Raw genomic sequence first — 15,356 nt, 5'->3', positions numbered from 1 at the left:
GAGATATGATGCATGAGTTAAGAAAGAAGCACTCGATCTTTCTTAATGTAAGTGTAGTGGGTTCAATTCAGGCGCACACTGGAACTTTGGGAGGCAACACTATGTATTCTTAACACAACTCTTAACATAGGGTGGTGACCACCGACCTATCCTCGCTAACACACACCATCACTCGCTAACACTGATGCTCTCATACGACTCGCGTGGCCAAGCCAGGAGGGCTCCTGGTTGGCCACGCTGACTTGAGGCTTGATTCTTCTTCTTCTTCACGAGGTGTCTTCACGAGGCATCTACATCCCAGACCCGAGCCGCCCCGCACCAGGAGCGGAGCCCACTTATATCCGCCTCGGCGGACCTGGGCCACGCCCAGGCCACGCCCACCTTCTCGAATCCTCGAGAAGGCTCAGCCCCTGGCCACGCGACCCCCAAGATCCCCCTGGGGTCTCCGGCCCCCACCTTTATCCGGTCACGTGTCTGGCCGGGTTCATACAGAGTGCCATGGCCAGACACAACCCCCGTGGCACTGGCGACAGCCTCCCGGCTCCCCGACCCGGCCGTCATTCCAATATACCCGACGTAGTGACGTCATGTGTGTACAGGCTCACAGTAGTGACACTACAAGTCACTACATAAGCAACTTTAATATTAACTTACATTGACAACTGAAACTACTTATCAGAATAGAACTACAGTACCCATGCAAATATACGTACTCGTAGATCTGTACTAAATGATTATAAAAGCATCAACGATCGTATGATAAGATTATGCGATTTTAAAGAAAAGAACCAGGCTCACGATTCAAAACACAGTGTTTATGCGAGCATACGTGTTCATAAAATGTTTACCAAATAGTTTGAAAATCATCAACTATCGAATTTCAAGATTATGGAAGTAAAATAAATCTCATTAATATTTCAAAAAACAATATTCATATAGAAATCCGTGACGTGGAGTGGATGTGTGTCAGGGTGGCAATCATGAGCAAGTGTGGGGGCCGCTGGCCCCCGGGGTCCCTCCCGCCTGCATCCCCTATTCCGTTTAGGTTACCCCACCTCCCTATTACCCGCTACGGTTTCGCCGGCATTCGAACGCGACGCCCCCACTGTTACAGTCTCGCGCCGCGCTCCCACGCTGCGAGCATACACGCGCACAGCATCATCAATCAAACGCCACACTCCCCCTCTTTACACCGCTACGTACAGCTCTCGTATACTGCGAGCGTGTGCCCGCCTATAGCCCTGTGCGGCACGTTACCAATGCGCATCCGTATCCGACACGTAACGAACGTATGAGCACTCCCACACACACGCCGCTCCGCGCACTCCAACTCCACTCACGTTATGATCGCACACCTGTATCGCACCCGGGGTGGACGCACGCACACACACGCAGCTCCCCACGCGACACTCTGCACGACAAGATCACGCGAGACCACGCTTCGCTATTAATGATTTATTATATGCTACCTGCGAATTGATGTCAAATCAGTGAGTCGACGAGGCTGGCCTACGCTGATACCTCTATACCTATTCCCGATTTATCTGCTATGATTCTAATTCACCTTCTTACTCACTGTTAAGTGTCCACGGCGGTCCGCTGATCCTTGTGCTAACCGCGTGCCTCGGTGCGTCACACGGACGTCCGGGTCGCTGGCTGCAGCTGCGTCTGGTCCCCTGGCGCTGGAGTAAGAGAGCGATTTCCCCTCTGCGCTCCTCTATTTATCCTCCCTACCTCAAAGGGGATGCTGCGCTGAACAATGGGCTCGTGCACCCCAAGCCCGCGCACGGCTGTTCCCGGGCGCTGTTGATATGTTAATCGGTGAACGACGTTGGCGGCGTACATCCTAATTACTCCCTTACCCTTCCTAACAATGGGGCCTGTGCGCTCAAGCGCAATTATCCCAACCCTCCATGACTATGCGCAACAGCCCCTGTGATCCCGCTATTCATGCTGTCCCGTGCCTCCCCTGCTTGCCCCGTCGACTCGTGGGGGTGTGTGTGGGGGGAAAATGCGCCTCAACCGCGGTGGCCGAATGCCCCACGCCGCGACCACACCATATTAAGGCCGGCCGCGGCGCCGCGGTGTCACGTAGCACGGGGGGGGTCATCCAATTCCCTGATCGCCGGAAACCGTGAGAATTAATCCCGATAAGGGTCTCTCGGATAAAAACCGGTCGATCAGGTGACCTTCCCTTCCAGCTCTATGGGGGGGGGGGAATGCGTGCGGGTGTGTGCTTATGTGGGGCGGGTGATGGGGGGCAGTGCGGTGGGGGAAGCCGGGCAGCTCCCTGGTTCGGCAGAGCGGCCCCGTCGTTGTGGCACCACACAAGGTTAACCCGTTATGATGTGTAGTGTGGTGTGAGTTGGTTCACTTGTGTTTTTCGTATAAGGTGGCGTCACCAACTGTAAGCAGTATGCTCACATGATGGGTGCATGTGATAGTGGGTGTTCATCTTTTGTTTTCACTGTACCCGAAAATATTGTTTCTTTGCTCTGTATTTGTGCTCAGGTGGGCAGCGGGTTTATGGTGTTTTGCCATGGGTCCTCCCTTTCGCATCGTGTTCTGCTCTATTCATTGGAGATGGCTGATGCCAGACCCGACCCGTGAATATCTCTCAGAAAATATTCTGGTTCACTCCGTGCCCAAGCAATGGTTAGTATTTATTGATTACCTCCTCTGCCATTAACCTGTTCTCAAACTTCTAATTTGAATGGTAATTAGTATGCCCCTCATGGTTCTCCTCAACTCTCAGAATACAATTAATACACATATGTCTACAAGGAGCTATGACATTCAAAACAGACAATATCAAACTACAGATGATATAGTCACTCGGGCGCGTAGCACTGTTTACCGGTAGAGAGCGGGATCGTGGGTGTAGTAGCCCAGGTCTACCAGCAGGGCAGGTGAAGTGTGCCACTCGAGCGCGTAGTGCCAGTTGCTGGCAGAAAAGGATAATTATTTGATTAAACGTATGTTATGCACAAAAAGCGGATAAATTCCTAACGCATGATTTGAATTTGGAATGATCGAAATGTTAATTTTATGCCAAAAATAAGCTAGCTTTGCGAAAAGTGAGGATCGAACTCACGACCTTCAGATTATGAGACTGACGTGCTACCTACTGCGCTAATGAGGCTGATATTTTATCATTTTTATTCAAATTGGAGTATCTCAAATATTGGGATATCAATTGGAAGGTATAAAGAGGCACAACAATAATAGGATAAGTAATTAATGAAACGTATGTTATGCAAATAAGCGGATCAATTCCACACTCATCATTTTAATTAGGAAATATTATCTAAATGTTAATTGTATGCCAAAAATAAACTAACTTTGACCCCATGTGAGGATCGAACGTCACGACATTCAGATCATGAGATTGACGCGCCAAACTGTGCTCATGACGCTGAAACTATGGCACTACCGACTGCTCTAATGAGGCTGATCTTTGATCAGTTTTGTTCTAATTTCGATTTCTCAAAAATTGGGATTCAATTGGAAGGTATAAAGAGGCACAACAATAAGAGGATAAGTAATTGATGAAACGTATGTTATGCACAAAAAGCGGATCAATTCCAAACGCATCATTTGAATTTGGAATTATTATCTAAATGTTAATTTAATGCCAAAAATAAACTAACTTTGACCCCATGTGAGGATCGAACTTCACGACATTCAGATCATGAGAATGACGCGCCACACTGTGCTAATGACGCTAATGACGCTGAAACTAAGGCACTACCTACTGCTCTAATGAGTCTGATGTTAGATCAGTTTTATTCTAATTGGGATATGTCAAATATTGGGATTCAATTGGAAGGTATAAAGAGGCACAACAATAAGAGGATAGGTAGTTGATGACACGTATTTTATGCACAAAAATCGGATCAATTCCACACACATTATTTGAAGTTGGAATTCATATCTAAATATACATTCTACGCCAAGAAAACAATATTTTGCCCCATGTGAGGATCGAACTCACGACCTTCAGATTATGAGACTGACGTGCTACCTACTGCGCTAATGAGGCTGATATTTTATCATTTTTATTCAAATTGGAGTATCTCAAATATTGGGATATCAATTGGAAGGTATAAAGAGGCACAACAATAATAGGATAAGTAATTGATGAAACGTATGTTATGCAAATAAGCGGATCAATTCCACACTCATCATTTTAATTAGGAAATATTATCTAAATGTTAATTGTATGCCAAAAATAAACTAACTTTGACCCCATGTGAGGATCGAACTTCACGACATTCAGATCATGAGATTGACGCGCCAAACTGTGCTCATGACGCTGAAACTATGGCACTACCGACTGCTCTAATGAGGCTGATGTTTGATCAGTTTTGTTCTAATTTCGATTTCTCAAAAATTGGGATTCAATTGGAAGGTATAAAGAGGCACAACAATAAGAGGATAAGTAATTGATGAAACGTATGTTATGCACAAAAAGCGGATCAATTCCAAACGCATCATTTGAATTTGGAATTATTATCTAAATGTTAATTTAATGCCAAAAATAAACTAATTTGACCCCATGTGAGGATCGAACTTCACGACATTCAGATCATGAGAATGACGCGCCACACTGTGCTAATGACGCTAATGACGCTGAAACTAAGGCACTACCTACTGCTCTAATGAGTCTGATGTTAGATCAGTTTTATTCTAATTGGGATATGTCAAATATTGGGATTCAATTGGAAGGTATAAAGAGGCACAACAATAAGAGGATAGGTAGTTGATGACACGTATTTTATGCACAAAAATCGGATCAATTCCACACACATTATTTGAAGTTGGAATTCATATCTAAATATACATTCTACGCCAAGAAAACAATATTTTGCCCCATGTGAGGATCGAACTCACGACCTTCAGATTATGAGACTGACGCACTAGCTAATGCGCTAATGTGGCTGATTGTTACTAGCTTTGTTCTAATTGGAATATGTGAAATATTGGCATTCAATTGGAAGGTATAAAGAGGCACAACAAACACGTTCCTTCGAATTGGGCTGGTCGGAACTTGGTTGGACAGCGCATTCGTGCGATCCGTGTCACGTGGTGCAAGCTGCGTGGGGCGGCGCGTCACGTGGTGCTGAACCCGCCCGAAGCACTCTATAAATTACAAATCGAGGGCGTGGCTGCGCACGACAGACAAACAGACAAATAATCCCTGGTGGGCAGTGTGGAACTTTTGTTCCTACCTGTATAAAACGAAAAGTATTTGATGAAACGTTTGCTATGCACAAAAAGCGGATCAATTCCTAACGCATAATTTGAATTTGGAATTAATAACTAAATGTACATTTTATGCCAATAAAACAATGCTTTGCCCCATGTGAGTATCGAACTCACGACCTTCAGATTATGAGACTGACGCGCTACCTACTGCGCTAATGAGGCTGCTATTTTATTATTTTTATTCAAATTGGAGTATCTCAAATATTGGGATATCAATTGGAAGGTATAAAGAGGCACAACAATAAGAGGATAAGTAATTGATGAAACGTATGTTATGCAAAAAAGCGGATCAATTCCACACTCAACATTTTAATTAGGAAATATTTTCTCAATGTTAATTGTATGCTAAAAATAAGCTACCTTTGACCCCATGTGAGGATCGAACTTCACGACATTCAGATCATGAGATTGACGCGCCAAACTGTGCTCATGACGCTGAAACTATGGCACTATCGACTGCTCTAATGAGGCTGATGTTCGGTCAGTTTTATTCTAATTGGATTATCTCAAATATTGGCATTCAATTGGAAGGTATAAAGAGGCACGACAATAAGAGGATAGGTAGTTGATGACACGTATTTTATGCACAAAAAGCAGATTAATTCCTTACGCATAATTTGAAGTGGGAATTAATATCTCAATGTACATTTTATGCCAAGAAAAAAATACTTTGCCCAATGTGAGGATCGAACTCACGACCTTCAGATTATGAGACTGACGCGCTACCTACTGCGCTAATGAGGCTGATAGGTTCTTAGTTTTATTCTAATTGGAGTATCTCAAATATTGGGAATCAATTGAAAGTTATAAAGAGGCACAACAATAAGAGGATAAGTAATTGATGAAACATATGTTATGCACAAAAAGCGGATCATTTCCACACGCATCATTTGAATTTGGCATTATTATCCAAATGTTAATTTAATTCCAAAATTAAGCTAACTTTAACCCCATGTGAGGATCGAACTTCCCGACATTCAGATCATGAGAATGACGCGCAACACTGTGCTAATGACGCTAATGACGGAAATTACGGAAATGACGCTAATGACGCTGAAACTAAGGCACTACCTACTGCTCTAATGAGGCTTATGTGAGATCAGTTTAATTCTAATTGGGATATCTCAAATATTGGGATTCAATTGGAAGGTATAAAGATGCACAACAATAAGAGGATATGTAGTTAATGAAACGTATGTTATGCACAAAAAGCGGATCAATTCCACACGCATCATTTGAATTTGGAATTATTATCTAAATGTTAATTTAATGCCAAAAATAAGCTACCTTTGAACCCATGTGAGGATCGAACTTCACGACATTCAGATCATGAGAATGACGCGCAACACTGTGCTAATGACGCTAATGACGGAAATTACGGAAATGACGCTAATGACGCTGAAACTAAGGCACTACCTACTGCTCTAATGAGGCTTATGTGAGATCAGTTTAATTCTAATTGGGATATCTCAAATATTGGGATTCAATTGGAAGGTATAAAGAGGCACAACAATAAGAAGAAAAGTATTTGATGAAACGTATATATTGCACAAAAATCGGATCAATTCCACACGCATAATTTGAAGTTGGTAATATGTAAATGTATATATTATGCCAAAAATAACATACGTTTGCCTCATGTGAGGATCGAACTAACGACATTCAGATTATGAAACTAAGGCACTACCTAATGCTCGAATGAGGCTGATGTGAGATCAGTTTTATTCTAATTGGAAAATCTCACATATTGGGAATCAAATGGAAGGTATAAAGAAACACAACAAAAAGAGGATATGTAGTTAATGACACGTATTTTATGCATAAAAAGCGGATCAATTCCTAACGCATCATTTGAAGTTGGAATTAATATCTAAATGTACATTTCATATAAAGAAAATAACACTTTGCCCCATGTGAGGATCGAAATCACGACCTTCAGATTATGAGACTGACGCACTACCTACTGCGCTAATGAGGCTGACGTTAGCGAAGTTTTGTCCTAAATGTAATATCTCAAATATTGGGATTCAATTGGAAGGTATAAAGAGGCACAACAATAAGAAGAAAAGTATTTGATGAAACGTATATAATGCACAAAAATCGGATCAATTCCACACGCATGATTTGAAGTTGGTATTATGTAAATGTATATATTATGCCAAGAATAACATACGTTTGCCTCATGTGAGGATCGAACTAACGACATTCAGATTATGAAACTAAGGCACTACCTAATGCTCGAATGAGGCTGATGTGAGATCAGTTTTATTCTAATTGGAAAATCTCACAAATTGGGAATCAAATGGAAGGTATAAAGAAACACAACAAAAAGAGGATATGTAGTTAATGACAGGTATTTTATGCATAAAAATCGGATCAATTCCTAACGCATCATTTGAAGTTGGAATTCAAATCTAAATGTACATTTAATATAAAGAAAAGAACACTTTGCCTCATGTGAGGATCGAACTCTCGACCTTCAGATTATGAGACTGACGCACTACCTACTGCGCTAATGAGGCTGATGTTAGTGAAGTTTTGTTCTAATTGGAATATCTCAAATATTGGCATTCAATTGGAAGGTATAAAGAGGCACAACAATAAGAAGATAAGTATTTGATGAAACGTATATAATGCACAAAAATCGGATCAATTCCACACGCATAATTTGAAGTTGGTATCATGTAAATGTATATATTATGCCAATAATAACATACGTTTGCCTCATGTGAGGATCGAACTAACGACATTCAGATTATGAAACTAAGGCACCACCTATTGCTCGAATGAGGCTGATGTGAGATCAGTTTTATTCTAATTGGAAAATCTCAACTATTGGGAATCAATTGGAAGGTATAAAGATGCACAACAATAAGAGGATATGTAGTTAATGACACGTATTTTATGCATAAAAAGCGGATCAATTCCTAACGCATCATTTGAAGTTGGAATTAATATCTAAATGTACACTTGATATAAAGAAAGTAACACTTTGCCCCATGTGAGAATCGAACTCTCAACCTTCAGATTATGAGACTGACGCACTACCTACTGCGCTAATGAGGCTGATGTTAGCGAAGTTTTGTCCTAAATGGAATATCTCAAATATTGGGATTCAATTGCAAGGTATAAAGAGGCACAACAATAAGAAGAAAAGTATTTGATGAAACGTATATATTGCACAAAAATCGGATCAATTCCACACGCATAATTTGAAGTTGGTAATATGTAAATGTATATATTATGCCAAGAATAACATACGTTTGCCTCATGTGAGGATCGAACTAACGACATTCAGATTATGAAACTAAGGCACTACCTAATGCTCGAATGAGGCTGATGTGAGATCAGTTTTATTCTAATTGGAAAATCTCACATATTGGGAATCAAATGGAAGGTATAAAGAAACACAACAAAGAGAGGATATGTAGTTAATGACACGTATTTTATGCATAAAAAGCGGATCAATTCCTAACGCATCATTTGAAGTTGGAATTAATATCTAAATGTACATTTTATATGAAGAAAATAACACTTTGCCCCATGTGAGGATCGAACTAACGACCTTCAGATTATGAGTCTGACGCGCTACCTACTGCGCTAATGAGGCTGATGTTAGCGAAGTTTTGTCCTAAATGGAATATCTCAAATATTGGGATTCAATTGGAAGGTATAAAGAGGCACAACAATAAGAAGAAAAGTATTTGATGAAACGTATATATTGCACAAAAATCGGATCAATTCCACACGCATAATTTGAAGTTGGTAATATGTAAATGTATATATTATGCCAAAAATAACATACGCTTGCCTCATGTGAGGATCGAACTAACGACATTCAGATTATGAAACTAAGGCACTACCTAATGCTCGAATGAGGCTGATGTGAGATCAGTTTTATTCTAATTGGAAAATCTCACATATTGGGAATCAATTGGAAGGTATAAAGAAACACAACAAAAAGAGGATATGTAGTTAATGACACGTATTTTATGCATAAAAAGCGGATCAATTCCTAACGCATCATTTGAAGTTGGAATTAATATCTAAATGTACACTTGATATAAAGAAAGTAACACTTTGCCCCATGTGAGAATCGAACTCTCAACCTTCAGATTATGAGACTGACGCACTACCTACTGCGCTAATGAGGCTGATGTTAGCGAAGTTTTGTCCTAAATGGAATATCTCAAATATTGGGATTCAATTGCAAGGTATAAAGAGGCACAACAATAAGAAGAAAAGTATTTGATGAAACGTATATATTGCACAAAAATCGGATCAATTCCACACGCATAATTTGAAGTTGGTAATATGTAAATGTATATATTATGCCAAGAATAACATACGTTTGCCTCATGTGAGGATCGAACTAACGACATTCAGATTATGAAACTAAGGCACTACCTAATGCTCGAATGAGGCTGATGTGAGATCAGTTTTATTCTAATTGGAAAATCTTACATATTGGGAATCAAATGGAAGGTATAAAGAAACACAACAAAGAGAGGATATGTAGTTAATGACACGTATTTTATGCATAAAAAGCGGATCAATTCCTAACGCATCATTTTAAGTTGGAATTAATATCTAAATGTACATTTTATATGAAGAAAATAACACTTTGCCCCATGTGAGGATCGAACTCACGACCTTCAGATTATGAGACTGACGCACTACCTACTGCGCTAATGAGGCTGATGTTAGTGAAGTTTTGTCCTAAATGGAATATCTCAAATATTGGGATTCAATTGGAAGGTATAAAGAGGCACAACAATAAGAAGATAAGTATTTGATGAAACGTATATATTGCACAAAAATCGGATCAATTCCACACGCATAATTTGAAGTTGGTAATATGTAAATGTATATATTATGCCAAGAACAACATACGTTTTCCTCATGTGAGGATCTAACTAACGACATTCAGATTATGAAACTAAGGCACTACCTAATGCTCGAATGAGGCTGATGTGAGATCAGTTTTATTCTAATTGGAAAATCTCACATATTGGGAATCAATTGGAAGGTATAAAGATGCACAACAATAAGAGGATATGTAGTTAATGACACGTATTTTATGCATAAAAAGCGGATCAATTCCTAACGCATCATTTGAAGTTGGAATTAATATCTAAATGTACATTTTATATCAAGAAAATAACATTTTGCCCCATGTGAGGATCGAACTCACGACCTTCAGATTATGAGACTGACGCACTACCTACTGCGCTAATGAGGCTGATATTTTATTAGTTTTGTTCTAATTGGAATATCTCAAATATTGGCATTCAATTGGAAGGTATAAAGAGGCACAACAAACGCGTGCCTTCGGAGTGGGCAGGTAGGAACTTGGTTGGACAGCGCATTCGTGCGATCCGTGTCATGCGGCGCGTCACTTTGTGCTGAGCCCGCCCGAAGCGCTCTATCAAATACAAATCGAGGGCATGGCTATGCACGACAGACAGACAAATGATCCTTGGTGGGCAGTGTGGAACTGTTGTTCCGACCTGTTTCAGAGGATAAGTATTTGATGAAACGTATGTTATGTCCAAAAATCGGATCAATTCCACACGCACAATTTGAAGTTGGTATTATATCAATGTAAATATTTTGCCAAGAATAAAATACGTTTGCCTCATGTGAGGATCGAACGAATGACATTCAGATTATGAATTTAAGCAACTACCTACTGCTCTAATGCGGCTGATGTTAAATCAGTATTATTCTAATTGGAAAATATCAACTATTGGGAATCAATTGGAAGGTATAAAGATGCACAACAATAAGAGGATATGTAGTTAATGACACGTATTTTATGCATAAAAAGCGGATCAATTCCTAACGCATCATTTGAAGTTGGAATTAATATCTAAATGTACATTTTATATCAATAAAATAACACTTTGCCCCATGTGAGGATCGAACTCACGACCTTCAGATTATGAGACTGACGCACTACCTACTGCGCTAATGAGGCTGATGTTAGTGAAGTTTTGTCCTAAATGGAATATCTCAAATATTGGGATTCAATTGGAAGGTATAAAGAGGCACAACAATAAGAAGATAAGTATTTGATGAAACGTATAAAATGCACAAAAATCGGATCAATTCCACACGCATAATTTGAAGTTGGTATAATGTAAATGTATATATTATGCCAAGAATAACATACGTTTGCCTCATGTGAGGATCGAACTAACGACATTCAGACTATGAAACTAAGGCACTACCTAATGCTCGAATGAGGCTATTGTGAGATCAGTTTTATTCTAATTGGAAAATCTCACATATTGGGAATCAATTGGAAGGTATAAAGATGCACAACAATAAGAGGATATGTAGTTAATGACACGTATTTTATGCATAAAAAGCGGATCAATTCCTAACGCATCATTTGAAGTTGGAATTAATATCTAAATGTACATTTAATATAAAGAAAATAACACTTTGCCCCATTTGAGGATCGAACTCACGACCTTCAGATTATGAGACTGACGCGCTACCTACTGCGCTAATGAGGCTGATATTTTATTAGTTTTGTTCTAATTGGAATATCTCAAATATTGGCATTCAATTGGAAGGTATAAAGAGGCACAACAAACACGTGCCTTCGGAGTGGGCAGGTAGGAACTTGGTTGGACAGCGCATTCGTGCGATCCGTGTCATGCGGCGCGTCACGTTGTGCTGAGCCCGCCCGAAGCGCTCTATCAAATACAAATCGAGGGCATGGCTATGCACGACAGACAGAGAGACAAATGATCCTTGGTGGGCAGTGTGGAACTGTTGTTCCGACCTGTTTCAGAGGATAAGTATTTGATGAAACGTATATAATGCACAAAAATCGGATCAATTCCACACGCATAATTTGAAGTTGGTATTATATCAATGTATATATTTAGCCAAGAATACAATACGTTTGCCTCATGTGAGGATCGAACTTATGACATTCAGATTATGAATTTAAGCAACTACCTACTGCTCTAATGAGGCTGATGTTAGATCAGTTTTATTCTAATTGGGATATCTCACAAATTGGGATTCAAATGGAAGGTATAAAGAAGCACAACAAAAAGAGGATATGTAGTTAATGACACGTATTTTATGCATAAAAAGCGGATCAATTTCTAACGCATCATTTGAAGTTGGAATTAATATCTAAATGTACATTTTATATAAAGAAAATAACACCTTGCCCCATGTGAGGATCGAACTCACGACCTTCAGATTATGAGACTGACGCGCTACCAACTGCGCTAATGAGGCTGATGTTAGTGAAGTTTTGTCCTAAATGGAATATCTCAAATATTGGGATTCAATTGGAAGGTATAAAGAGGCACAACAATAAGAAAATAAGTATTTGATGAAACGTATATAATGCACAAAAATCGGATCAATTCCACACGCATAATTTGAAGTTGGTATTATGTAAATGTATATTTTATGCCAAGAATAACATACGTTTGCCTCATGTGAGGACGAACTAACGACATTCAGATTATGAAACTAAGGCACTACCTAATGCTCGAATGAGGCTGATGTGAGATCAGTTTTATTCTAATTGGAAAATCTCACATATTGGGATTCAAATGGAAGGTATAAAGAAACACAACAAAAAGAGGATATGTAGTTAATGACACTATTTTATGCATAAAAAGCGGATCAATTCCTAACGCATCATTTGAAGTTGGAATTAATATCTAAATGTACATTTTATGTAAAGAAAATAACACTTTGCCCCATGTGAGGATCGAACTCACGACCTTCAGATTATGAGACTGACGCGCTACCTACTGCGCTAATGAGGCTGATGTTAGCAAAGTTTTGTCCTAAATGGAATATCTTAAATATTGGGATTCAATTGGAAGGTATAAAGAGGCACAACAATAAGAAGATAATTATTTGATGAAACGTATATAATGCACAAAAATCGGATCAATTCCACACGCATAATTTGATGTTGGTATTATGTAAATGTATATGTTATGCCAACAATAACATACGTTTGCGTCATGTGAGGATCGAACTAACGACATTCAGATTATGAAACTAAGGCACTACCTAATGCTCGAATGAGGCTGATGTGAGATCAGTTTTATTCTAATTGGGATATCTCAACTATTGGGATTCAAATGGAAGGTATAAAGAAGCACAACAAAAAGAGGATAAGTAGTTGAGAAAACGTATTTTATGCATAAAAGCGGATCAATTCCTCACGCATCATTTGAAGTGGGAATTAATATCTAAATGTACACTTTATATAAAGAACATAACACTTTACCCCATGTGAGGATCGAACTCACGACCTTCAGATTATGAGACTGACGCACTACCTACTGCGCTAATGAGGCTGATGTTAGTGAAGTTTTGTCCTAAATGGAATATCTCAAATATTGGGATTCAATTGGAAGGTATAAAGAGGCACAACAAAAGGAAGATAAGTATTTGATGAAACGTATATAATGCACAAAAATCGGATCAATTCCACACGCATAATTTGAAGTTGGTATCATGTAAATGTATATATTATGCCAAGAATAACATACGTTTGCCTCATGTGAGGACGAACTAACGACATTCAGATTATGAAACTAAGGCACTACCTAATGCTCGAATGAGGCTGATGTGAGATCAGTTCTATTCTAATTGGGATATCTCAACTATTGGGATTCAAATGGACGGTATAAAGAAGCACAACAAAAAGAGGATAAGTAGTTGAGAAAACGTATTTTATGCATAAAAGCGGATCAATTCCTCACGCATCATTTGAAGTGGGAAATAATATCTAAATGTACACTTTATATAAAGAACATAACACTTTGCCCCATGTGAGGATCGAACTCACGATCTTCAGATTATGAGACTGACGCGCTACCTACTGCGCTAATGAGGCTGATGTTAGTGAAGTTTTGTCCTAAATGGAATATCTCAAATATTGGGATTCAATTGGAAGGTATAAAGAGGCACAACAATAAGAAGATAAGTATTTGATGAAACGTATATAATGCACAAAAATCGGATCAATTCCACACGCATAATTTGAAGTTGGTATCATGTAAATGTATATATTATGCCAAGAATAACATACGTTTGCCTCATGTGAGGACGAACTAACGACATTCAGATTATGAAACTAAGGCACTACCTAATGCTCGAATGAGGCTGATGTGAGATCAGTTTTATTCTAATTGGAAAATCTCACATATTGGGAATCAATTGGAAGGTATAAAAAGCACAACAATAAGAGGATATGTAGTTAATGACACGTATTTTATGCATAAAAAGCGGATCAATTCCTAACGCATCATTTGAAGTTGGAATTTATATCTAAATGTACATTTTATATAAAGAAAAACATACTTTGCCCCATGTGAGGATCGAACTCACGACCTTCAGATTATGAAACTAAGGCACTACCTAATGCTCGAATGAGGCTGATGTGAGATCAGTTTTATTCTAATTGGAAAATCTCACATATTGGGAATCAATTGGAAGGTATAAAGATGCACAACAATAAGAGGATATGTAGTTAATGACACGTATTTTATGCATAAAAGAGGATCAATTCCTAACGCATCATTTGAAGTTGGAATTAATATCTAAATGTACATTTTATATAAAGAAAATAACACTTTGCCCCATGTGAGGATCGAACTCACGACCTTCAGATTATGAGACTGACGCGCTACCTACTGCGCTAATGAGGCTGATAGTTTATCAGTTTTGTTCTAATTGGAATATCTCAAATATTGGGATTCAATTGGAAGGTATTAAGAGGCACAACAATAAGAAGATAAGTATTTGATGAAACGTATATAATGCACAAACATCGGATCAATTCTACACGCATAATTTGAAGTTGGTATTATGTAAATGTATATATTATGCCAAGAATAACATACGTTTGCCTCATGTGAGGATCGAACTAACGACATTCAGATTATGAAACTAAGGCACTACCGAATGCTCGAATGAGGCTGATGTGAGATCAGTTTTATTCTAATTGGAAAGTCTCACATATTGGGAATCAATTGGAAGGTATAAAGATGCACAACAATAAGAGGATTTGTAGTTAATGACACGTATTT

General features: G+C 39.0%; 6 non-coding genes across 6 annotated transcripts; all 6 read right to left on the bottom strand.

The window, feature by feature from the left end:
- Positions 1-5,357: 5,357 nt before the first annotated feature.
- Positions 5,358-5,430, bottom strand: TRNAM-CAU (transfer RNA methionine (anticodon CAU)). The gene has a single exon. It is a non-coding gene; the product is annotated as a tRNA-Met (tRNA).
- Positions 5,431-8,805: 3,375 nt separating this feature from the next.
- On the bottom strand, positions 8,806-8,878 carry TRNAM-CAU (transfer RNA methionine (anticodon CAU)). Its single transcript has one exon. It is a non-coding gene; the product is annotated as a tRNA-Met (tRNA).
- Positions 8,879-12,461: 3,583 nt separating this feature from the next.
- On the bottom strand, positions 12,462-12,534 carry TRNAM-CAU (transfer RNA methionine (anticodon CAU)). The gene has a single exon. It is a non-coding gene; the product is annotated as a tRNA-Met (tRNA).
- A 469-nt stretch (positions 12,535-13,003) lies between these two features.
- On the bottom strand, positions 13,004-13,076 carry TRNAM-CAU (transfer RNA methionine (anticodon CAU)). The gene has a single exon. It is a non-coding gene; the product is annotated as a tRNA-Met (tRNA).
- Positions 13,077-14,088: 1,012 nt separating this feature from the next.
- On the bottom strand, positions 14,089-14,161 carry TRNAM-CAU (transfer RNA methionine (anticodon CAU)). Its single transcript has one exon. It is a non-coding gene; the product is annotated as a tRNA-Met (tRNA).
- A 741-nt stretch (positions 14,162-14,902) lies between these two features.
- Positions 14,903-14,975, bottom strand: TRNAM-CAU (transfer RNA methionine (anticodon CAU)). The gene has a single exon. It is a non-coding gene; the product is annotated as a tRNA-Met (tRNA).
- Between the last annotated feature and the right edge of the window lie 381 nt (positions 14,976-15,356).

Source organism: Lethenteron reissneri, chromosome 64, assembly GCF_015708825.2.
Source record: "Lethenteron reissneri isolate LAM-NWPU_2019-01 chromosome 64, ASM1570882v1, whole genome shotgun sequence".
In the NCBI taxonomy this organism is placed as follows: Eukaryota; Metazoa; Chordata; class Hyperoartia; order Petromyzontiformes; family Petromyzontidae; genus Lethenteron; species Lethenteron reissneri.
This window is presented reverse-complemented; position numbering and strand designations above follow the sequence as displayed.